Source organism: Lissotriton helveticus, chromosome 7 (genome assembly GCF_964261635.1).
Source record: "Lissotriton helveticus chromosome 7, aLisHel1.1, whole genome shotgun sequence".
NCBI lineage: Eukaryota > Metazoa > Chordata > Amphibia > Caudata > Salamandridae > Lissotriton > Lissotriton helveticus.
This window is the reverse complement of record NC_136068.1, coordinates 118,356,093-118,380,040: the sequence shown is the minus strand read 5'-3', so window position 1 is coordinate 118,380,040 and position 23,948 is coordinate 118,356,093.

Here is a 23,948-nt window from a genome sequence, read left to right as displayed (position 1 = left end):
ATTTTAAACTTCGACAGGCACCTAAGTGCAACCCAACCTCATCACTTATCATAAGTCGAGGCAATATTGGGGAAAGTGCTTCATGACTCATGCGGCTTGAGGCCAGTAACCTCCTGTAACCAGATTGTGTTCCTGGGCCAGCACATCAGTGAGTATTGTGGCCACAGCTTTAATAGCTGTGCTTAAGTTGAGCCGGTGGTTTCCAGTGCTCAGCACAGGCATTTCATTGTCAACACTGGCTCTTATGACAGTCTGCCACATGGTGGCACTGTTCATTTAATTTAAAGATCAGAACAGAAATAATTGTTTCTGAATTCAATATGCATTAACCCGTTTGCTGCTTCAAACGTTCAGCGCCAGTGCTGAACGTTCGAAGAAACGGGTGAGCCGCGGAGGTAGCTCACGCGACGTCCAACGGCCGACGGCAGAAGCGAAGGGGTTAATGGCTAACACATGTCGCCCAAGCAATTCTTATAGATTTGGGGCTGGAACAGTCTAAAATGTCACACATGGAGGGTTGTGATGGTTAGTAGTAGTGTTGATACTGTCATTGGCAGCGCTGGCCGGGGAAATGGGTGGTGCAAGCTGCTGTCGCTCCCCGACAAGGGCCCTGGCACTTATTACCTTTCAAATTAAGCACAGATTAACACAGAGCCCGATAGGGACCTTTATTTTAAATTGCTGGTGCTCAGTCCCGCTTAAAGGCCTGGGTAAAGGAGGAGAAAGAGCAACCAGCCAGGCAAGTTTCTTGGATCTTAAGTAGAAAATGGATAGTGGTTGAGAAGTGATCAAGAGATTGGATTGGTATATAAGAAACAAAGCTACTTTGCAAAAAAGGGGGTCCTTTGTCATTTGTGGTGTTCACAGTTGGTGTTTGTTCGCTGTAACCTCTGCATTGAACTGTGTTGTTCTTTTTCTAGCGCTAGGGACGCTGAGGTCACAACCTGAACATTGGACTTGCACTCATAAGATTTTTCCTGATTCTGCTATTTGTGGTACAGTTTGCCACCGACACAAGATGTGCAGAAACATGATATTCAAAAGTATCAGGTTTGTTTGTTGTAGCTGGTAATCCTCCTCTGTAACTAATCTTACACACTCAAACTCTGAGATCCTACAATTGCATGTTTGACACTCTGGAAATTGATCAAACAAAAGTTACCAAATTCTTTTGGGCCAGATTCAACATTTCAAAGGGGCTAATGGGTGGCACAGGGTTTAATAATGCTGAAAATGATTGTGCACTTGATAGAGCGCGCAGGTCACCCGACCAATAATTTCGCCACTTCCGGCTTCGGGCCCATATATTTCAAATCTCCATATACATTGATCGGATGACCTCACGGTCTACTATCAATAATTGTGTGAGTTCCTTTCGTTATTCTTTAGAGTACCCGACTTACCATCCACCGATGCGGGTACCTATGACCCCAATGGATCAGGGAGCTAGCTGTAAAAGGAAAGGCAGCAAAATACAAACCCAACAAATAACATTCAAAACTCTTTGTAAAATGACCACGGACAACGGGAAGTTTTAAAGTCTTTATCTAAATTTGGTCTATTTCAGAGATCATCAAATTCACAGTAATTAAGCAATCAATAATCAGAATGACAAAAAGTACATAGCTAAATAGCAAATAAGTCAGTACAACCATTTATAAGCTAATGGAAAGAGCGCACATTCAAAATGAAGGATCAGAAATTAGAACGTTTAAGATGAATCACTAAAGATGGGATAGTCTTTGATTAGGACTAGTATTCTGAAATTATCTCAAGGAAATGAGACAGGATTTCGGGACATATATATATATCTATAGGAGAGACTATGAAGAAAAGCACGCTATGCCTCAAGGCAAAAGTTCTTTAGACAGTTTAAGTAAGGATGTTCTAGACCATATCAGGAAATGACAAACTGCAATGCAAAATATAATTTCTAACAGGTAGGGTAACATAGGAACACGTTATGAAACAAATGCAAATGACTTTATGATTCAATGGTTGAGGAAAAGCATGGAAAATTAACATATGCAAAGGTATGTCTTTATTGAAGCAAAAGACAGGAAATTTAGAAAGGTGCAAGATTCAGAGTTTTCTGAGCGATATTTACCTAGACTGGTGTGGAAACCAAACCCTGGCCACGGGTCAGTTAAGGACAGGAAACCCTCAAGGAAGGATACCCCTCAATGGACAGCAGGTGCAGAATGGACACCCAGGACAGGACAGGAAGACCAGATTAGGATCAAGACAGGACCACTCGGACAGGACCCTCAGGACAGGACCGGCACCCGCAGTTCGGAAGCAACGCCGGCGCTCCACCCTCTCTGCAGCTATCGATCAAGACCCCGATTGGGTCAGCGAACTCCCAGCAAAGTGCTCCGCCAGCACTTTAAGGTTTAGTAAAACCTTCGTCTATGGTCAAATTTCGGACAGAGTGCTCCGCAGTGCTCTGTATCAAGTCACCTATTGAGTGCGTTGGGTCAGTGACAGGTCAGCTATTCAGACAAGTCGGACAATTTCCCTAGGTGAACCCAGGGTAGATATACTGTTTTGGGACGGTGTACCACCCCCCAATGTTGCAAAGTGTCAGAATCCCTCAATTTGGATTGGTCCTAAGATAGGTTTTGGTTAACACACCAATCAGAACAGACTATTTGGAGGCCTAATTTGCATAGTAAGGTGCCGCCTAGCAAGATTGGGGTTCCCATGAGAAACTGCATGGAATACAATAAGAACTGTTCTTTTGTAACAACTCGAGGACAGTCGACTCCATCTTGCCAGGTCAAAGGTGGCTTTCACATGAGCATATTGCTTGTGGCTGCCAGCTGGCTAAGTTCCACCGTTCAAGGCTGCCACTTGCTGCGTACCATGAGCATGCGTAGAAGCGACCTTCAATATGGCTCCCAACCGGTTCGGACCCCCATTTCCCGCAGTACATGAAAAGTAAGCGAGAACAAATTAAAACATAGAAGTGAATGCATGAAAAACACATCATGGTTTTGTACTTTAACCTTATCATTATAAAAATATACTATGCAGTTTAAACATTAGCAACATATACACGATCACAAGAGCATCACCACGTTATTCACGAAAGCTGTGTATTACGCATGTGCACCCTTTTCCCACCAAACTTATAACTACGTCAGGTCACGTGAGTGTGACTGACGCATGCGCAGAAGCAATTTTCCAAGCGGCGGCCATGTTTTAGGGACATCGATTAGTTGTATTAGAAAACACATATGCAAGCTTCATCTACTTCGTTCGTATATGAAAATAAAAGATTAGTAAGACGTACAAGTTTTATTAATTGATTACACACTGGCGAGGTTCATGACTCGAGCAAGTCGCAATGCGAAGCTTGCTCTATCAATCCCCTCTTTGATCATATTTACTATCATCACAAAATAATGGAACCAGATGCCAACTTCTCACACTTTATACAACTCTATCTCTTCCAGCAAGCGATTCAGCTTCTCTTTCTCATTTTTGGTAGGGTGAGAATTTTTCACCTTTTTGTATATCTGATTATTCATTTCCTCTAATTCAAGCTCATCCACACTTCATTTCACTCCTCTGGCATTCACTTGATGCTTTCTGGTGTGCTTACGGCATTTGCAACATACGAATATGAAAAATAGGATAAGACCTATAATTCCAATTGGCATCAGTACCTTAAACAATAAGCTTTTACCTAAGCTAGCAAGCCAATGACCTACATTTGAGAGACCATCTACCAGTCTCTTCCAGGCACTGTCAACCTCGAGTGGTTTGAGTTCCTTTTCCAAATTAGTAATGTTTTTCACATATCTTTTGAGCTGCACACTTTTGTCCTGAATATAAGTGCAACAATGTTGCGCCTTCAACATCCGGCAGACTCCGCCCTCTTTTGCTAATAAGGTGTCAAGCGCAAGTCTGTTCTGCAAAACCATTGATCTGATCGCAACCATTTCGGTATTGACCAGCAGAAATCCATGAGCTGTGTCCGTAGACAACACATCCACTATGGTGGACAATTTGCAAATTCTATGAGTGTTCAGAACCACTCCCACTCCAGGTATCAGTGCACTGAAAATACTACCCATTATTTCACCTACGCTTTCTCTTTTACTACGCACTAAGCCACTAGTATTTTCACTGCTTCCAGCAACTTCATTCACATGGTATATTTTCGGGAAGACAATGCCAAAATAGCAGCTTCCATACCAGTGATCCGGCAATTTGAAATAAGCCTTGTCTCCACATATATAATAAATTCCAGGAAACACAGGCTCTGACCCATTTTTGAAACCCCATCCTCCAATTACCTTGTAATTATGTTCACATTCACTGGAACCAATGAAAATGTTATTATAGTAGCTAGTCTTCTCGCGGTGAAGACATAGCTTTCCTTTCCTTTCAAAATCCAGCAACAGAGCAGGTCCCGCCCCACCCTTTGAGGTGCCTTCCATGTCCTCAGCCCATTTTGGCGTTTTCTGTCCCTCATCATCTGCCTTTCTTTGTATTTTTATTCTCCTCCTCTCTGCCATGTTCAGGAACATCTTTTCCTGCTCACGCAAAGAACAGGTCAAGTTATCTCTGTGTGCGTCACCTATGTCTATATTACCTATAGTCAGAAAGTATTCGCCCATATAGCGTGTAACGTCACTTTTAGTATGTACAGGATTCAGGTTCCCACGTATAGGAAGTTCAGAAAAGATCACGTCATTGTTGGAGTAATAGTACTGTAATGGTCCTCTTTTGTAAAATAAGCTTGCTAAAATGCTACAGGATATTCCGTATGTCAGGGGCAGGTGATGGTATGTCATGCCTTCAGCCACAGAGGTAGGTAGACATGCAGACATAATCTTAACTTCATGATAATGTAGTCCTCCTTCATCTGATGCTTCTAGGTCTCGTTTTGTTTGTTTGAGTGCTTTCTCATGTCTTGCTACACTCTGTGTTGTCAGTTCTTCAATGTCAGTATTTACAATCTCAGTAGGGTCAACATTAGTATTTTTGCTCACCGCAAAAAAAATGAAAACTGTTAGTCCTATCCAAACTAATATCACTATAATTATACTACATACGCATACTTTGCAGCATGTTTTGCAACAACTGCGACTAGGTCTACCACTCACGTTTGAATCAGACATTTTGGCTCAGAAGAAGTTTCTCGACCCCTCTTTGTCTCTCTACACGAGTCGCTTACTTTGTGCAATTTCACGGTGGCTCGTCTTCTTCTTCGGCAGAGTACTCAGCGACTGGTTCTCCGTCGCTTTCGTCAGTTATATCAAGATCTTCAAATTCTTCCAAAACGAGCGTCCATTCAGGAGCCTTGTACTTTTTGTTTTGTCTTTTTATTCGATCGCTCCTCCTTTTGGAAGTGTCTTCTGGTTGCTCTGCTATGCGAGAACTCTTCCTTTCTTCTGCACGTTTTTCTTCTACCGTTTTTATCCTTAGCCTCAATTTCTTTATGAATCCAGGCTCAAGGTGTTTTCTTTTCTTAAGTCTTTTAGTTGGCACTGGGATTTCGTTTTCTTTTATTGCCCTTTTATTTTCATTTGCTTGTGGCAATTCTGCATCCTTTTCTTCCCTTCCTATCTGACTAGTACCAGGGCTCGTATCTATTTCTTCTGCCTGGTTACGAAACTGGCCTTGTTCAGGAGAGTTTTGTTTTTGCTTTTCAAATGTCTCTGCTTCTGTTTCCTGAACACGTTCTTCTAACCCTATCTGATCCTGTTCGAGCACTTCGATCTCTTGACTTTCTTCCGCTCGAATCTCTTGACTAGGTCTAATCTGTTGTTTTTCGACTTCTGGAGTTTGGGGAGGTGTATCAATTATTTGCTCAGTCCCTGTCTGACCTTCTCCTTCCTCAGTTTCGATGTGAATCTCAATAGTCTGAGGTTCTTCGCCTGTGCCTTGCTTTTCCTCTCTAATTCACTCTCTACCTTCCCAAATTCGCTCTCTTGTTCTGATTGGGTCTTCTGTGAGGTCAATCAAGGGTATCCACTCATCTGGCCATATGCTCGGCAGCTCGTCATCAGCTACTTCTGGACCAACATCTGGGGACCCCTCAACAGGATTGACTCTTGGTAGCTCGTTATCAACTACCCCTGGACCAACGTCTGCGGACCCCTTAGCTTGACTGGTACTGGGCTGTACGTCGTCAGCTACTTCTGGTCTTGCTTCTGCAGGCCCTTCTGCTGGACGGCCTCCTTCTCCAGGCTCCTCGTCTGGTAGTACCTTCTGGGTGTGGCTGGCGTGGATCCAATGGGGTACACCTGCACACTTCACTGCTGTGGTTGTTACCAGGATTACTTGGCGCTTCTGTCCCCACCTTGGTGCCAGGCAGCTTGACCGAGTATGCTTCTTGATTTTGACCCAGTCCCCTGGAACCAGTTTGTGGAGAGGAGTCGTTGGATTGGCGACGGCGTCTTCTCCGATCTGGAGAGAGATATAACGCACTTGGTCACCTAATCTCTTGCAGTATTCAAGCACCAAATCATCAGTAATACTCAACAGTTTGCTTCCTGGTACCCACGCTTGTCTCATCACTCTTCCCATCAAGATTTCATGGGGGCTCAGGCCTGTCTTCCGGTCTGGAATACTTCGGAGTCCCATCAGAACCAGAGGCAGGGCCTTTACCCAGGTCATGCCAGATGCATCACACAATTTCGCTAGTCTTGTTTTGATAGTCCCGTTTATTTGTTCCACCACTCCAGAAGCCTCTGGATGATATGCACAGTGGAGTTTTTGCGAGATCCCAAAGGCCTTACAGAGTTGATCGATCACATCATTCTGAAAATGTCGGCCTCTATCTGATTCAATAGTGACTGGAACCCCGAATCTAGGTATCGGTTCTCTCAGTAAACACTTTGCTACTGTCAGTGCGTCACTTTGGGGAGTAGGGTAAGCTTCCACCCACTTTGAAAATAGGCAGACAATGACAAGGACATATCGCTTCCCCTCACAACGTGGCATGGTGATGAAATCAACCTGTATTCTCACAAAGGGACCCCCTGACCTCCCAATTCTCCCTAGTTCCACCATTGTTCTCTTGCCTGCATTGAACTGTTGACATGTCAAGCACCTCTGGCAGAGGGACTCTGCTACTTTCCTGAACTTCTTGCTGTACCAAGTCTGTTGAAATACCAGAATCATGGCGTCCCTACCAATGTGTGATGCCTCATGTATCAGTCTAGCCATTGTGCCAAGCAAGTGTCTGGGTAACACAGGCATACCATTTGGGCCCAAGATGACACCATCCTCACGTCTTGGTCTACACCCTTCTTCCTTCCACTTCTCTCTCTCTTGCCAGGGTGTCGCCTGCTGCCATTCTCTCACTTCATCCCATGTAGGCACTTCTTCAAACACTCGAAGTTGGCAGCTGTTTCCGGCCCCCCCCCCCGTTTCGGATTGATTATCAGTCGATCCGTGGCGCATAATTTTGCCACTCGATCAGCGAAATCATTTCCCAAAGATACAGGGTCAAGGCCCTTCTTATGAGCAACACACTTGACCACTGCCAATTCCTTTGGTAATTGGATTGCCTCTAAAAGGTCTTGAACAACTTTTCCATTTCGAATAGGGGTACCTGATGAAGTCAGGAACTCCCTCTGTAGCCATAATTGGCCAAAGTCATGCACAACTCCATAACAGTACTGACTGTCAGTATACACTGTTATGCGTTCGTTTTTCCCCAATTTGCAAGCTTTTATCATGGCGATCAATTCGGCTACTTGTGCAGACTTTACTCCAAATAAATAACCTGCTTCTTCAATTTTGCTTAAGGAGACTACAGCATAGGCAGCATTCAGGCCTCCTTGTTCATGTCTTAGGCATGAACCATCCACAAACAGTTCTTTGTCATGTATAGGCAAAGGGGTTTCTTTAATGTCTGGGCGTGGTTTTGTGCAAAATTCTGTTAAATCAATGCAGTTATGCTCATCTTACTCCTCATCTTCCATAACCATTGAGTTAGGAAGTAGAGTGGCGGGGTTCAGAATGTTGCACCGGACAATCGTTATATTTGCAGCACCCACGAGAATCCTCTCGTATTTAGTCAGCCGACTAGGGGTGAGATACTGAGTTTTCGTTCTGGTTAGTAAAATCACCACTCCATGTGGAACATACACAGTTACAGGATGTCCCATGACAATAGATTCACTCTGTTCTAGACTTGTGCAAGTAGCAGCTACTGCTTTCAGACATCCTGGTAATCCAGCAGCCACTGGGTCCAGGGTGGCAGAGAAATATGCCACAGGCCTTCTGGTCGTGCCATGTTCTTGGGTTAGGACTGACAATGCGCAATTATTGCGAGTGTCACAGAACAGGGCAAACTCCTTGGAATAGTCTGGCATTCCCAACGCAGGGGCTGTACACAGACAATCTCGCAATTTTGTGAAGGCTGTTAAGCTTTCATCATCCCATTCTACGATATCCGGTGTTCCTCTCTTGGTCATTTTTATCAAAGGCCTAGCTAGGACTGCAAATCCCACAATCCATTGCCTGCAGTATCCTATCACTCCAAGGAGCATTCTGACTTCTTTCTGAGTACGGGGTAACTGCATCTTTTGAATTATTCTCACTCTTTCTGACGTTACTTTCCTGATGCCTTTTTCTATCTGGTGCCCCAGATATTTCACTGATTTTGCACAGAACTGTAATTTTTCAGGGGCCACTTTATGTCCCTTCTCACTCAGGTGATTCAGTAGGGCAATGGTGTCAATCACACAATCTTTATGACTTTTGGACGCCACCAAGAGGTCGTCAATGTATTGCACCAAAACAGAATTTCCAGGTAAGACCAAAGTTTCCAAGCATTTTTTCAAGATCTGATTAAAGATATAGGGGCTCTCTGTGTACCCCTGGGGGACCCTGTTCCAGACATACACGTGACTGTTGAAAGCAAATGAGAAAAGAAATTTGCTGTCTGGATGCAAGGGAATGGAAAAGAATGCATGACATAGGTCTATCACAGTGAACCACTCAGCATCCCAGGGAATCTGGTACAGAATCACTGCTGGGTTCGGCACAATAGGACAACAAGGAACCACTATTTTGTTTACCTTTCTTAGGTCCTGCACTACTCTGTACTTGCCACTAGGCTTTTTGATGCCCATAATGGGTGAGTTGCACGGGCTACTCATTACTTCCTGTATGATGTTTCCTTCTAGCAGTTTCTGTATTTCCAGGGCAACACCTGCTCTCACTTCTGCATTCATTCTGTAGGGTTTAGTATTAGGGTATACTGCATTGTCCTTTATGGCTATCTGTATGGGGTCTACGTTTTTCATTAATCCTACATCTTTTCCGGTAAAGTCCCATACCTCTGGCTTCACTGTTTCTTGGAGTTCTTTGGGTAAATCCTGCATAGTCATTCGTTTAATTTCTGAGTCGGGTCTTATTAACATTAATTTATAAATGCCATCTTCATCTGGGGTCTGAATTTCAACACCCTTTGGTGTGCAAAAGATGGTACAGTTCATTTTGCACAGCAAATCACGTCCCAGTAAGTTCACTGGACTGGTGTCACAAACGACAAATCTATGCATTTCTTTAAAGTTTCCAATTGAGATCTCCATGGGCTCGGTAACAGGAGTACTAATCAGTTGATTAGATACCCCCACTACTTGGATTGCTTCTCCCGAGAGGGGTAGGTTTGGAACGTCCACTGTTCTTACAGTAGAACGGGTAGCGCCAGTGTCCAACAGAAAGGTGACATCATTTCCGTCAACCTTTCCTTCAATGTATGGTCCTGACTGGTGTACCGGCAAGGAGGCGCCAAGTACGCACTCCTCGTCCTCCCCTCTCAGGCCCCGTCAGTACTGGTCATCACAAAGGAAGGTATCATTTAGTAAATACTGCGAAGTTGCTGTATTTCTGTTCTCATTGCTCCCCCAGATTTCTACGTCCTCACCCTGCGTGGATTTTCCTTTAAATACTGGCTTTGGTGCTCTGGGCAACTGAATCGTTTTTACCTGTTGTTGGGTCTTTCTTGGTCTTTCATTCTGCGTCTGTGGAGTTAAACCAGGTGTTTGGGAGTTATCATCCTGCAAATAGGGACACTCGTCTCGCCAGTGTCCAATTTCTCCGCACTGGTGGCAGGAAAATTTCTTCTTTGCCTCCTCCCTGCTCATTTTGGGCCGGGGCTTTCCTCCACCCCCACCCCCACCCCCAGGACCTTGGTTCTGAGTAGATTTAGCCATTTTATTCAATTGCTTTTCCTGCTGTTCTGCAAGCTTCACTTGAGCCCACATCACCTTTTCCTTGAGGGCCTTTTTCTTTTCTGCCATCTCGTCCTCACAGTATTTTGCATACCGTAGGACCTCATCCATCTTTTTAGTATGGCAACAGATTTTGTTATCTTTTATCCATTGACAAATTTCGGGTCTTAAACCATTTACAAACCTGTAAATAAAATGTGTCATATCCTTCATCTCGATGTTATCTATACCACTGTATGTTTTGAACACGTGCAACAGCCTTTCATAAAAGGAGTGCACTGTCTCGTCTCTTTCCTGCGTGGTTCTATATATCTTGGTCCAATCAGTTTCCTTTGCTGGCACTTTTAGTTTCAGATGCTGTATTACCTGTTCATATTTTCTCATTACTTCCTTCGATGGTTCCCCTGTCTTTTCATCTCTCGTGTATTCCTCACTAGGCCAAGCTATGGCTATTTTACACTCGGTCCATAGATCTACAGGGACCACTATGTCGAAAAACCCATCCAGGTCCTTCCACAGGCATTTTTGCACCTTTACGAACCTCTCTACCTGCCTGTACCAATCCACGGGCTTTTCGCGTAATTTCGGGAAATCGTTAGTAAAGGACACAATATCCTGTCTGGACCATGGAACGTGCACATACTTTCCACCTGGTACTTCGCGCATAGGGCATAACTGTTCCGGTTTGTCAGCTTCCTTTAGCAAGAATTCGGGAGTTGCCTGCCTAGACCTGGCCTCATCCTTTTTCTTGACCCATCTGGCTTTCCACCTTTCCACATCTCCCCATGTTTGCAATACTGTCAATAGTTCTTTGACCTGTGCTTTCTTCCCTGAAACATTCAAGTTTTCCAAATCCTTGTCTGAGAAATCTGCCCTATATGGTTTCTGCAGCGGTTTCGATTTTGAAATATCTATTCCCATGCTAGCAGCAGTGTCTGTCAGTTTTTCATGAAGTACTCGGGTATTTCGGGTGAGACTCTTGCAGATAAACAGCATTTCGTCTTCAGAGTAGGTATTTAATCTATCTAATCCTACGTTTCCTGCCATCAATTCCTCTATTTCTATTCTCAGCTTGTAGAGATCCAAAGGTTTCGTTGGGGACGCTTGCTTTTCAAATTCTTGACTCCATTTTTCGATTTCTTCAGGAGTCACCAATGTGACACTCTTCGTACCTGAGGTGGATTCCATTTGAATTTCCCTCGCGTTAAAAGGATTATTTCTTTTCTGTATCCTTTTTCCGGCATTTCTAACGGGCAAATCTAGCAGCGAGACCTCCGACTCGCACTCACTTGTCTGGTCATCTACAATTAATGGTTCTGGTCTGGTCGGTGCAATGACAGGAGTAATTACTGGAGGTTTCGGACTCCCTTGACGGTCCCCGTACAACGGAACCACCGGTCCGATAGTTACTGGGATCGTTAAGGCTTCAGGACTTGCATTTAGCTGTGACATTTTCTGTATTATCTCAGCTCTCTGTTTTGCTAGCGCTTCCCGCTCTTTCTCTTCTATTAACCTGTCCAAGGATTTGTCATGTAACACCTGCGGTGTTAGAATGGGAGCATAACTCGGGGCAGTGGGATGTGTCTCACTTGGTCCTCCGCCATAATTAGGTTTCTGAAACAAACTTCCTGTGCCTAGAATTCTCGGATCTTCCTCATCCCGGGGCTGCACTAACGGCAATCCTAAACCTAAGGACCTCACCTCACCTCCGTAGGGGGGACGAGAGCAAAAATCTCCTTCCCGTGAATGTCCCATCTCCCCACCAATTGGTCTCCTTGGGTAAATACTTCTGGTTTCTACGGGTCCTAGATTCTCAGTATAAGGAGGAATTAGATAATCCCCTCCTACACTTGCGGACCTGACCTCTTCGCTTTGTAGGGGTCTCCGGGAACATCTCCTGCACTCGAAGGTCGGTGTCCTTCATTATAAGGAGGCGGACTTCTCATGCATATGTCATCTAACAATTCGTCATCTGATTCTCCGAGGGGCCCCCAGTGTTTGGATTTCTCTGTCCTTTTTCCCCCCCCAGGAGGATCTTCTGCTGGCATCATGGGAAACAGTCCCTCAACAATCATACTCTGTCTCCATTCTTTCATCTTTTTGTCTCGGGTTTCTTGTTTCAGTTTTGGGTAATACTTTGTCAGCCCCTTGTCCATTCGGGGCTTTTCTCTTTGGAAAGCCTCAATCTCCCATTCCTCTAATGCCTCATACTGCGTTAGTCTCGGTCTGGGATGTAATTCATTCATTCGGGTTCTTAAATTGAATAGGATCCTACCATTAAAGGTACCTTCTAACGGAAAGGCCATTATTCCGTCATCTTTTGTGTATTTTACCCAATTTTCTAACCATACACATGTATTGTACCCTCTGTCAAACATCATGAAAGAGGCGGGAGTATTTGGTGGTGGAATAACAATGCCCTCTCTAGTTTTGATCGGCTTGTCCTTTTTGAAGTAATTCTTTATCTTATTTACAAGGGACATTTTTCTCTTATTTCCGTACATAATGTCGTATCTATTAGCTTTCCACTGATCTCTTTCGAACCCTAGGTGTCTTGGATCAGGTCTAGTCTCTGGAGTATACGAGTGCCACATACGATTCCTACGCTTAGCTTTGTTTACAAAATTACTCCCAATCAAAATGCGTCTTGTAGTTCCGTGCGACCAATGAGGTGCACGAGTTCAAATATTTTCGGCCAATGGGTGCGCGGCCCCTTCGCGAGACAGTTCTCACGCTCCGGCGCTCACCCCTCCTTCACAATTCCAGCCCCGCTACCCGCCTGCTGCGTCTACCAATCCCAGCGCGGCACAGAGTGACGTCAGAGAAGCTTCGCGACTGACTCCCTCCTTTCACAAGGTAACGGAAACTTTCTTTCTTTCTAAAGTGCTCAGTGCTTGGTTATTTTACAACGAATACACATTCGCCACAGTGCTCAAGTGTCTAGACAGGAAAAGTTTTCACTGCAAGTAAACTACTTCCATTTACTTTTCACACTCTGCGGGTAGATCTCTTCCGCCTACCCTTCACTCTAGCATCAGTGAACCTGTTACTTCCCTAGACCCATCCACTCTTTCCGGGATATATCCGAGTCTAAGGTTTCCCAGCGGACCCCTTTGCTTTCACCCAAGCTCCGATGAACCTGCTACTCTTCCGATGTGACCCTTATTAGGTTACGCCACTATGGGAATTTTGCCAATGAACCTCGTTACTAACATTTATTCACACATATATTCAGAAAAAAACCCTAGTTAGTGCTTCCGGTTCTACCTAACCTGCACCTAACCTTCCTTGAGCCTGTGACCTCAAGGCAAGTGGATTCTATTCACCACTCGCTTTTCAATTCCCCAGGGATTCCTAACAACATATAACAATTACGAACGAATGGGTTAATACATATATCAATACAATAATAAGAAAAAACGGTTTAAAACATTTCATAATTTTTCAAAGCAAACATTTCAAGTGAGTGATCAGTTCTCCTGAAGTGCCTACTCTTGTAGCGGCATCAATATACTAGCAGCTTCCGACTTGGCTAGACTAACTAGTCCTGCCTAACCTTTAACTATTCCCTAACCATAACTCTGCTACCAGAAAATTACTGATAGAGCGCGCACGTCACCCGACCAATAATTTCGCCACTTCCGGCTTCGGGCCCATATATTTCAAATCTCCATATACATTGATCGGATGACCTCACGGTCTACTATCAATAATTGTGTGAGTTCCTTTCGTTATTCTTTAGAGTACCCGACTTACCATCCACCGATGCGGGTACCTATGACCCCAATGGATCAGGGAGCTAGCTGTAAAAGGAAAGGCAGCAAAATACAAACCCAACAAATAACATTCAAAACTCTTTGTAAAATGACCACGGACAACGGGAAGTTTTAAAGTCTTTATCTAAATTTGGTCTATTTCAGAGATCATCAAATTCACAGTAATTAAGCAATCAATAATCAGAATGACAAAAAGTACATAGCTAAATAGCAAATAAGTCAGTACAACCATTTATAAGCTAATGGAAAGAGCGCACATTCAAAATGAAGGATCAGAAATTAGAACGTTTAAGATGAATCACTAAAGATGGGATAGTCTTTGATTAGGACTAGTATTCTGAAATTATCTCAATGAAATGAGACAGGATTTCGGGACATATATATATATATCTATAGGAGAGACTATGAAGAAAAACACGCTATGCCTCAAGGCAAAAGTTCTTTAGACAGTTTAAGTAAGGATGTTCTAGACCATATCAGGAAATGACAAACTGCAATGCAAAATATAATTTCTAACAGGTAGGGTAACATAGGAACACGTTATGAAACAAATGCAAATGACTTTATGATTCAATGGTTGCGGAAAAGCATGGAAAATTAACATATGCAAAGGTATGTCTTTATTGAAGCAAAAGACAGGAAATTTAGAAAGGTGCAAGATTCAGAGTTTTCCGAGCGATATTTACCTAGACTGGTGTGGAAACCAAACCCTGGCCACGGGTCAGTTAAGGACAGGAAACCCTCAAGGAAGGATACCCCTCAATGGACAGCAGGTGCAGAATGGACACCCAGGACAGGACAGGAAGACCAGATTAGGATCAAGACAGGACCACTCGGACAGGACCCTCAGGACAGGACCGGCACCCGCAGTTCGGAAGCAACGCCTGCGCTCCACCCTCTCTGCAGCTATCGATCAAGACCCCGATTGGGTCAGCGAACTCCCAGCAAAGTGCTCCGCCAGCACTTTAAGGTTTAGTAAAACCTTAGTCTATGGTCAAATTTCGGACAGAGTGCTCCGCAGCGCTCTGTATCAAGTCACCTATTGAGTGCGTTGGGTCAGTGACAGGTCAGCTATTCAGACAAGTCGGACAATTTCCCTAGGTGAACCCAGGGTAGATATACTGTTTTGGGACGGTGTACCACCCCCCAATGTTGCAAAGTGTCAGAATCCCTCAATTTGGATTGGTCCTAAGGTAGGTTTTGGTTAACACACCAATCAGAACAGACTATTTGGAGGCCTAATTTGCATAGTAAGGTGCCGCCTAGCAAGATTGGGGTTCCCATGAGAAACTGAATGGAATACAATAAGAACTGTTCTTTTGTAACAACTCGAGGACAGTCGACTCCATCTTGCCAGGTCAAAGGTGGCTTTCACATGAGCATCTTGCTTGTGGCTGCCAGCTGGCTAAGTTCCACCGTTCAAGGCTGCCACTTGCTGCGTACCATGAGCATGCGTAGAAGCGACCTTCAATATGGCTCCCAACCGGTTCGGACCCCCATTTCCCGCAGTACATGAAAAGTAAGCGAGAACAAATTAAAACATAGAAGTGAATGCATGAAAAACACATCATGGTTTTGTACTTTAACCTTATCATTATAAAAATATACTATGCAGTTTAAACATTAGCAACATATACACGATCACAAGAGCATCACCACGTTATTCACGAAAGCTGTGTATTACGCATGCGCACCCTTTTCCCACCAAACTTATAACTACGTCAGGTCACGTGAGTGTGACTGACGCATGCGCAGAAGCAATTTTCCAAGCGGCGGCCATGTTTTAGGGACATGGATTACTTGTATTAGAAAACACATATGCAAGCTTCATCTACTTCGTTCGTATATGAAAATAAAAGATTAGTAAGACGTACAAGTTTTATTAATTGATTACACACTGGCGAGGTTCATGACTCGAGCAAGTCACAATGCGAAGCTTGCTCTATCACACTCATACCAGTATCTGAGTCAGTGAGACACAGGGCTACCTCAATGAAATACTTTAAGAAATCAATATACGGATAAACTTCATTTTTATGCATTTGAATGGACACAGCATCGTTAACACCATGGTATAAACTGCATCACATATAAAATGTTGATGTACCAATCACCACCAGATTTGTATGTATGTTATTTGGGTCCTATTGTGTGCTGCATTGCAATTCTTTTGCATATGGATTACTGTGGAGATTTACTCAGCTGTGATATTGGTGATATCTGTCTTCTTCCAGTGGATTTGTGTCTGAATTATAATTTTTAGGACGGAGCAATCTCTGTTGGCCTGACAGAGTACTTAATGTCCACCAAGCCGAGACTAATCCGCCTACCAAATTTAGAAATGACTGCCAAGTGGGTAGTTATTTCCAAAGCGTTGTCTGGAACCGCTGTCACACCATTTCTTGTCAATTCTTTTTTAAGTTTAGAGCATGGCTCCGTCAACATGATGGAGCCGTCCAGCAAACAGATTTCTTTTTTTATTTTCAAAAAGAAATCCCAAAGCAGGATTTTCTTTTTAAAAACACAAAAGAAAATGCTCCCCTTACCATGGGAGTTTTCTTCTATGTCAAAGGGAGCATTTAGAAGATTTCACTGATCAATTAAGCCAGGATTTTCCTGGTAGTGGATCTAATTCTGACCATCTAAATTAGGAAAAAGAGGTGTGCCTCTGATCGCCCTTACTCTGTAGGGCTGTCGGAAGCAGACAGAGGATTCTCCGCTGCGATTGAACCAACAATCTGCCCATGTATACATCTGGCTGGAGGACCACAGTCTTGGCTTTATGGATACTCCATCGCTGTTGCGACGAAGTATCCATAGCACCAAGATCTAAATCAGACCCTTTGGGGTCCATTAGGATGACGGGCGGACAAAGTCCGCCCGTCAACCTTCCGGTGCATGGGACCACCCGCCATAAGGGCGGGGGGTCTTGTCCTACAGATTAGGATGCGCCCGCCACAGTGGCGGGCGCTTCCCGCATTTTTAGCATTGCGGCGGGCGGTGCTTTCAGCACCGCCCGCCGTAACGCTAAAAATGCACGTTGTCAATTGAAATGCACAACATGACAGGCACCGCGAGGTGCCTGTCATGTTGTGCATTGAAATGCAGGGGGGTACCATAGGAGCCCCCCCATGTGCACCCCCACCCCCCCCGGAGTCCCTGGGGGCCCGCAACGGGCCCCCACGTGGGGACTCCGCATGCCTTTCCGTGGTGGCATTGCCGCCAGGGAAAGGCATTGAAAAATGCCCATCATAATATGGCTGGCGGTGTCTGATAGACACCGCCACCATATTATTCCTTTTCCGCCCCGGCCGCAAGGCGACCGGAGCGGAAAAGCGGCGGACGGTCTTTCTGTCCGCCGAGGTCCACCCCGCCATACTAATTTGGCGGGGGGAAAAAGAGTGTGGATGTCGGGCAGATTGCCCCCGCCAGGCTGGCGGGGGCAATCCGCCCGACATCATAATGGGCCCCTTTGTCTTCAAAATGTACTGACATCCCTCCTGAAAGGAAATTAAGCTAAAAGGGATGCCCCTATATTTTCAGACCTGCATGATATTGAAAATAAATCTATGAGTTCCTATGGTGTCGCATTGCATGCCACTGCGATGAAAACTGAAATGAGATTAAATATATTAATGTGATTTTAAATATTTATAGATCAAGTATTCGTTCTCATGCAAACCTTTTTGCAAATTAAAGCTCAGTTAATTTCTAGGAGCAATTGAATGGTAAAGTACACAGCACACGAACATAGTCAAATCTCAGTTCCATGGTTTACAATTTGCTGGCATTTATTATTCTAGAACAAGTCAACTTTCATAAATAAAATAAAAAAACTAAAGGTTAAATTTCAATGCTTGCCTGTGAGGGATCCCTCCATCATGGGCAAGTTACATCAATGCTGATGAATAGTAAACACCAGATAATTTGAATGTGCAGACGCTGTTTTCTACTTAGAGTGCAGGAAATACAAGTGAAAATGTCAGACCTCTGATCTCCACACAAAATCAACAGAGGCTGTCATCCATATATGCTTTTGACTTTCCTGCTTCTTCGCTCATTTTGACAGTGTTTTTAGCAAAAATAAATTCTGTGATTGATGCTGATGCCCCAGGTCACCTCTGTTGCTATTGTGGAATATAATTGGCATAAATAAGCATTAGCAAATCCAAAAGGTTAGGCATACACAAAGGAAAGTGACTCAGCACTGATTCACACATGGGTGACAAATCCATGCACACATGAAGACATACTGGACCCATGCACAAAGACCAAGAGACTTTCTGGTCCATTTGCACAAAAACACATGCATACATGGCAATAGACACAGGGGAATATTTACAAGCCCCTATTGCCACCACAGCGTCACTTTTCAGGACATTGTAGTGGCAATAGGGGCTTTGCCTTATTTACAAGACACAGCATTAAGCCACTTAACATGGCTTAACGCTGCCTTGTAAATAAGGCCACCTTTCACGCTATACTTAGCATGGAAGGGGAGGGCAATGGGTGTTGTATCCATCCCGCAAGTCTCACAAAATCTACCGATCCCGCACATTTGGGTGTTCAGAAGACTCCTGACACTCATCTTTGATCATCCAACCCAGCCATGATAGCACCTTGAAACGGATGCTTTATTTTCATTTGGTGGCATCCATTTACTGGAGTCGCTTGGAGTACTGTTGCCTTCACATAAAGCATCGTCTACACTGCATGATCCTTGGAATCTGGAGCCACATCCACCAACCTACGTCTACCTGGTCTCGAGCAGGGGCCGGGTCGGAAGTATCACCGGCTTAGCGACCTGTGGTCCTTTTCCTTCGCGCTACAGCCCTGATGAGTCGTGCAAGCATTGTTACCGCTTGACGACGAAACACGTGTCGGCTGGCCGTCCAGGCAAATAAAGAGGAATCACACTACTTCGCTTCCCCTTTTTGTTCAGAACTTTGTTACTTGTTCTCATTTATGCCCATTGAGACATCTCTTTCTGTACTATAATTTGGTGTGCATTTGGTATTTGTTCTTACATTGTTGAGCGTGTGCATCGCACACCTTTGGAGGGGTTTAGGGCCTTTTCCCCTCGCCTATGTAAAAACCTGAGTCGGGTCGGGGACAATCGATATTTGCCCGGCGGTATTGCCTCTGTGACCCTCTAGTTAATTAACCAATGAAGAGGCAGGCGCTGGAGACTGGAAAGCAGGAAACAAGGTTTTTATTTTCTCCGGAGGAGAACACAACGAAACGGACAGAAGGTATCGTTCTGAGGTGCTCTACATTCATTTCTGAGGCCTGGCCTCTTATACACTGGTTTATGACTTTATTGTAGATTACACATTCATGTTAAAGCTTTGATGTATGGAAAAGACATTCCCGGAAATCCCCTTTGGGCCCGTTCCCACACACATTTACAGTTGAAGTCCCCACCCTAATCATAATAGGTGATGAGTATCACGCAGCTGGATGTTCCGCCGATTCACGGAATGTGGGGGGTTTGATCGGATCTCATGGAGTGGGGGCTTTGATCAACCCGGGGATCCTTTGATAGGGGAAGCTTTCTATTGTACGGGGAGGGGCAAGGAATGGTATCGGCAGAGCTGGGTGTCGGCCTGGGAACGGGGAAGACAAAACGGGCACACAGGGAAAAAGGGGGTTTGCATCTAAGGGCCGGAGATCATGAAAGGGAATCAGGGAGGTGTCGCGCTGGGAACAGGATGAGGGCCTGGGGCAGAGCAGCGCCGAAGAGGGGTTTATGACTCAAGGCAGGTGCAAGCAGGGGGGTGGTCAGCGTGCAGGCTTAGTGAAGGCAAAGGGCTATGTCAGGGGCCAGCGGCATGCAAAAAGGGTTCGTTCTGATCGGGGCATCTAAAAAAATGGCGGGCGCGCACGACAAAAGTGTGGCGTCAGGGGAAGAGGCAAGATGGCGCAGATAATGTTCACCAAAACGTACTAATTTTCAACAGTCCTCCCTTTAACATATTCAAGACATCTTGCTGGTTCATTTTCTACTCGGTTCTATTGTGGTGGGCATGAGAAAGAAAACGGTAGGAACCCTAGAGGAAAAGAGTTGTAAACAATACATTTTAACGTTTCTAGTTTTTAGGAGGTGGGCCTATTTGATAAACTTTGATCAATTTGTTTAGCAGGAAAGTCATAGGAATGCAATACAAAAACGATTCTGTAGCGAGAGCAGCAAGCATATTTCATACTGGCAGGTTATTACATATATATCAGGTTCGGATTGGAGCATGGTCAATATAATGGCGGCTGGGAGAGAAATGAGGTCTAGCAGAAACGGCGATTGGGGATGTCAAATGTTCGAAGTTTAACGAGTTCTCATCATTCTTTGTTGCCTTTCGTTGGCGCTGTTGAGCACCGGCGGTGGAGCTACAAGTCCAGCTCTGTTCTAAGTTCTGCGTTGCAGGGCACGACCCTTTCCTTGCGTTTCTGGTCGGAAAGGTCCTTTTCGCCCTGTGTCCTTTGAAGTGATTGTCAGAAAGTTCAGATGGAAGAAGAGTGTACGAAACAGTCCATAGGGTAGGTCAGAGGAAAAGGGGGATGGAGCAAGGCCAAATTAGGAACAAAACTAGGGAAACGAGAGACTTCAAATAGGCGGGCGTGTGACCGAATTCAGAGAGCGGGGACTTGTCGACAGACACTGGACATCGAGCAGGGGCATCAGGTCGACCCTTTCTTCTCATGTTGTCGAAAACAGTGCCTCGTCCTGCAGCTCTTTTCTGTCGTGGTCTCGCCTTGGCTAATGTCGCAGTTGTTCCTTAGTCTGTAGTCAGGCCTCGTGCTCCCACATCCGGTCCTTCTCTCCTCCAACAGCAGTACCCTTAAACAAGTTTGAAAAGACAGTCTTTAGAGAATTTGCAGATGAAGATAATCAAAAAGTCTATTTCTCTCCCAGCTCCAGGCAAAGAATGAAAAATGCCCGTTATATTAGTGTTCACAACTGGCATATGAATGACCGGTGACGGGCCTGTTGGATTTACTATGACTTTCCTTTACAATTATTTATTACAGTTACGACAGTTCATCTGATGGTGACCCACCTTCGTGAGACGAACCTGGCAAAGATATGTCGTTCTCTAGAGTTTTACATTTACAAAGGGTACTGTGAGTCGTCAACATGGTACTACACAGGTATTTTGCTGAGAGACGAACATGGCTAAACATTTCCTTTCTATCGATGCATCCTGCCTTTCAACTACTACGGGGTTCATTTCGATGATTTCTTTACCTTGGACTAGTCTGTTAACCTTGTAAAACATCACTCTGGATCCTACGTAACCTTTTACAGCCCGATTACTTAATTAGGAAGGACAGGGGTTTTATGGGGAACAACCAGGGACATAGGAAACTTGTGGTAAGGGCATAAATCGACCCATCTCTCACAACCGGAAATGAGGGGTAGTTTCATAATTCCAGTTTTTGGGCGGCTGATACAGGGGAGGTAACAGGGGTGATCATTTTTCCGGTTTGGGTATTGCGACAATTCGGGGAAGGGAGGGTCGCGTATTCTGAGGTCCTTGTTTTGTACCATAGGAGCCGTTGACAGGTAGTTCCCTTATTTCGGGTCAGATTAGGGAACCTCTGTCGTCTTACCTGTCCTTTCCCTTACGGCCCAACCTCGGTTCATTGACTTCTAGCGGAAAAGGAGAGGTAATGACGCGGCTTCAGGGTGATTGTATTAAAGACAAGTTTTTGTGCAAATACTGACGGTATTTGAAGCCAATTAGGTGGTGTGCTAGGGGTGGCAGTCTGCCAATTTCGGGGCTAATCACTCGGAAGAGTGGGAGTGCAAAAACAAATAGAGGGAGAGAGAGAGAGAGAGAGAGAGAGAGAGAGAGAGAGAGAGAGAGAGGGAGAGAGAGAGAGAGAGAGAGAGAGAGAGAGAGAGAGAGAGAGAGAGAGAGAGAGAGAGTGCAACGGCAGGCTAAATAGTACACGTGCAACAGAGAGGGTGGCAGTGTATTCAAGAAAGGCTATTTAGTGCATTACACAGTAAAGGGCATTCACGGGTCTGCGTTAGAATCTTGTAATCATGCAGTTTGAGCATTAGACAGGGTAGAGGGGACGTGCCTTGAGAAAAAGGAAAGAAGAAAGGAGGTACCATTTTGTCGCACTTCTCGCATTCTCGGTCCTTCGACCAGTTGGGTCGACGCCTCAGTCACACACACACATTCCCTCATAGTTTCGCATCATACGTGACATGGGTTCATTCGTCCGGTCTGGTTTAAGGGTGATCACTTTTTATCAGGTTGCGCTAATTTTTCGGGTTTGTTCGATACGTGAGTAGTTTGCAGGCGCGCTTAGACACCACCTTGCGGCGCTAGTCAGCTTCGTGTATTAGACATGGCAAGGCTTCAGATCTTCGCCACACCTCGGCTGTAATCTCTGATGTAACCTGCAGAAGGAGGGAAAAAAAAGGGGGGTGGGGGAGACAGCATTCGCGCATATTCAAATACATGGATTCATAAGTCCTTTACTTACCTCTTACTCGTCTTTCCTCCTCGGGGCAGGGTCCCCGGGGATATGGTTTCTGGAGTCGAGGGGGGTAGGTGTCCATATAGGTCGTGTGCGGGGAAACGTAAAAAGGAAACCAGAGGTGCTTAGTGCGAGGTATTTAGTCAAAGGATGTATCTCACTATCGGGATCCTTAAAACCTCGTTCAACGCTGTGGCGTTCTAAGGTTCTTCGGTTCTTGGGTCAGCTCCGTTCCCTGATACTTTGGAACGTTGTATTTTATCACATTTACATTATTTCATTTCACCCTCCTTTTACATTCCCTCATTTACACCGTTCGTTTTACCCATCCTTGGGAGTCAAGGTCTTCCTCTACGCGAGAGTTCATGAGTCAGTCGCGTACTTTGAAGGCGGAGTGTCGTGTCGTCGATCCGATCCATCCTCCAGGGCTGGGCAACCATCTTCTTTTAACCTTAAAGAGAGAGCAGAGTAGGGTGCACAGAAAAGAACTTTCCCACCGATCCCACATTTTTTTAAAATAAAGCATGCAATACCCGTCCATAGTTTCAAAAACTTTATTTTGCAAAATCATTTCAGCATGAGGATTATGAGGGTGCGGTCGTATTTGGCCGGTCGTGGCAATGGCTAAAGTGCGTACAGTGGGGGGTGTCGTTTGCAGCAATAAAAACATCGGAAAGTTTTACTCATTCATTTGTAAGAGACTAAAACGTCTATTAATTGGCTGGGGGTTCGGGGCATTTATTTTCATAATTTAGAGGCATAATCATAATAGTGGTAATCAGATTTCCTATATGCATACCGTACGTGTGCGTCGTAAATGAGGTTTACATCAGTTATAAAAATATAATATATTGTACATTTGTAATCAACATTTGTAACGGGGATCCTTTCATACTGTTCGTCGAGTGAGTTCTCCTTGTCTTTTCTAGCCAAGTGTACAAAGGATCATATAAAATCTCAGAACATCAAGTTTATATTAGTGCGAAGGAACACCACGAGGTGTTCGTAAGTTCCGACTGATACCAGCGCCATTTTGGGCGGGGCCGGCTCAGTCCGGAAGCAGCATCAGGGGGAAATGTTTCCCATTACTGGCAGTTTGGACCAGAGTCCTTTTCGGCAGTTCTAGAATTCATGCTAACAGAAGGAGTGGTAATGTCATGTTTGTTTCGTTGGCGACCAAGGCAGTCGTCCCTTACCGGAAGCCTGCAGAGGCCGAAGGTTCCGCCGGGGACCTTTGTAGGATTTTCAAGGCTGCTGAGATGCTGTCGGAGATGGGGGCTCGTGCTCCAGGGGGCAAATGTTCGAGTTATATTGCTGGTCAAAGTTACTCTAGTGGCCGGGGCCCGCCTTCCAGCGGACCCAGACGCCATTTTGAGGCCCTACAGGGGCCACTCTCGTCGAGTTTGCAAGAGTGGGAGAGATCCTTCGGGGTGAAAGGAAGAGGTCCCTGTTGTGTGAAAGCGGGACGTTCAGCTGG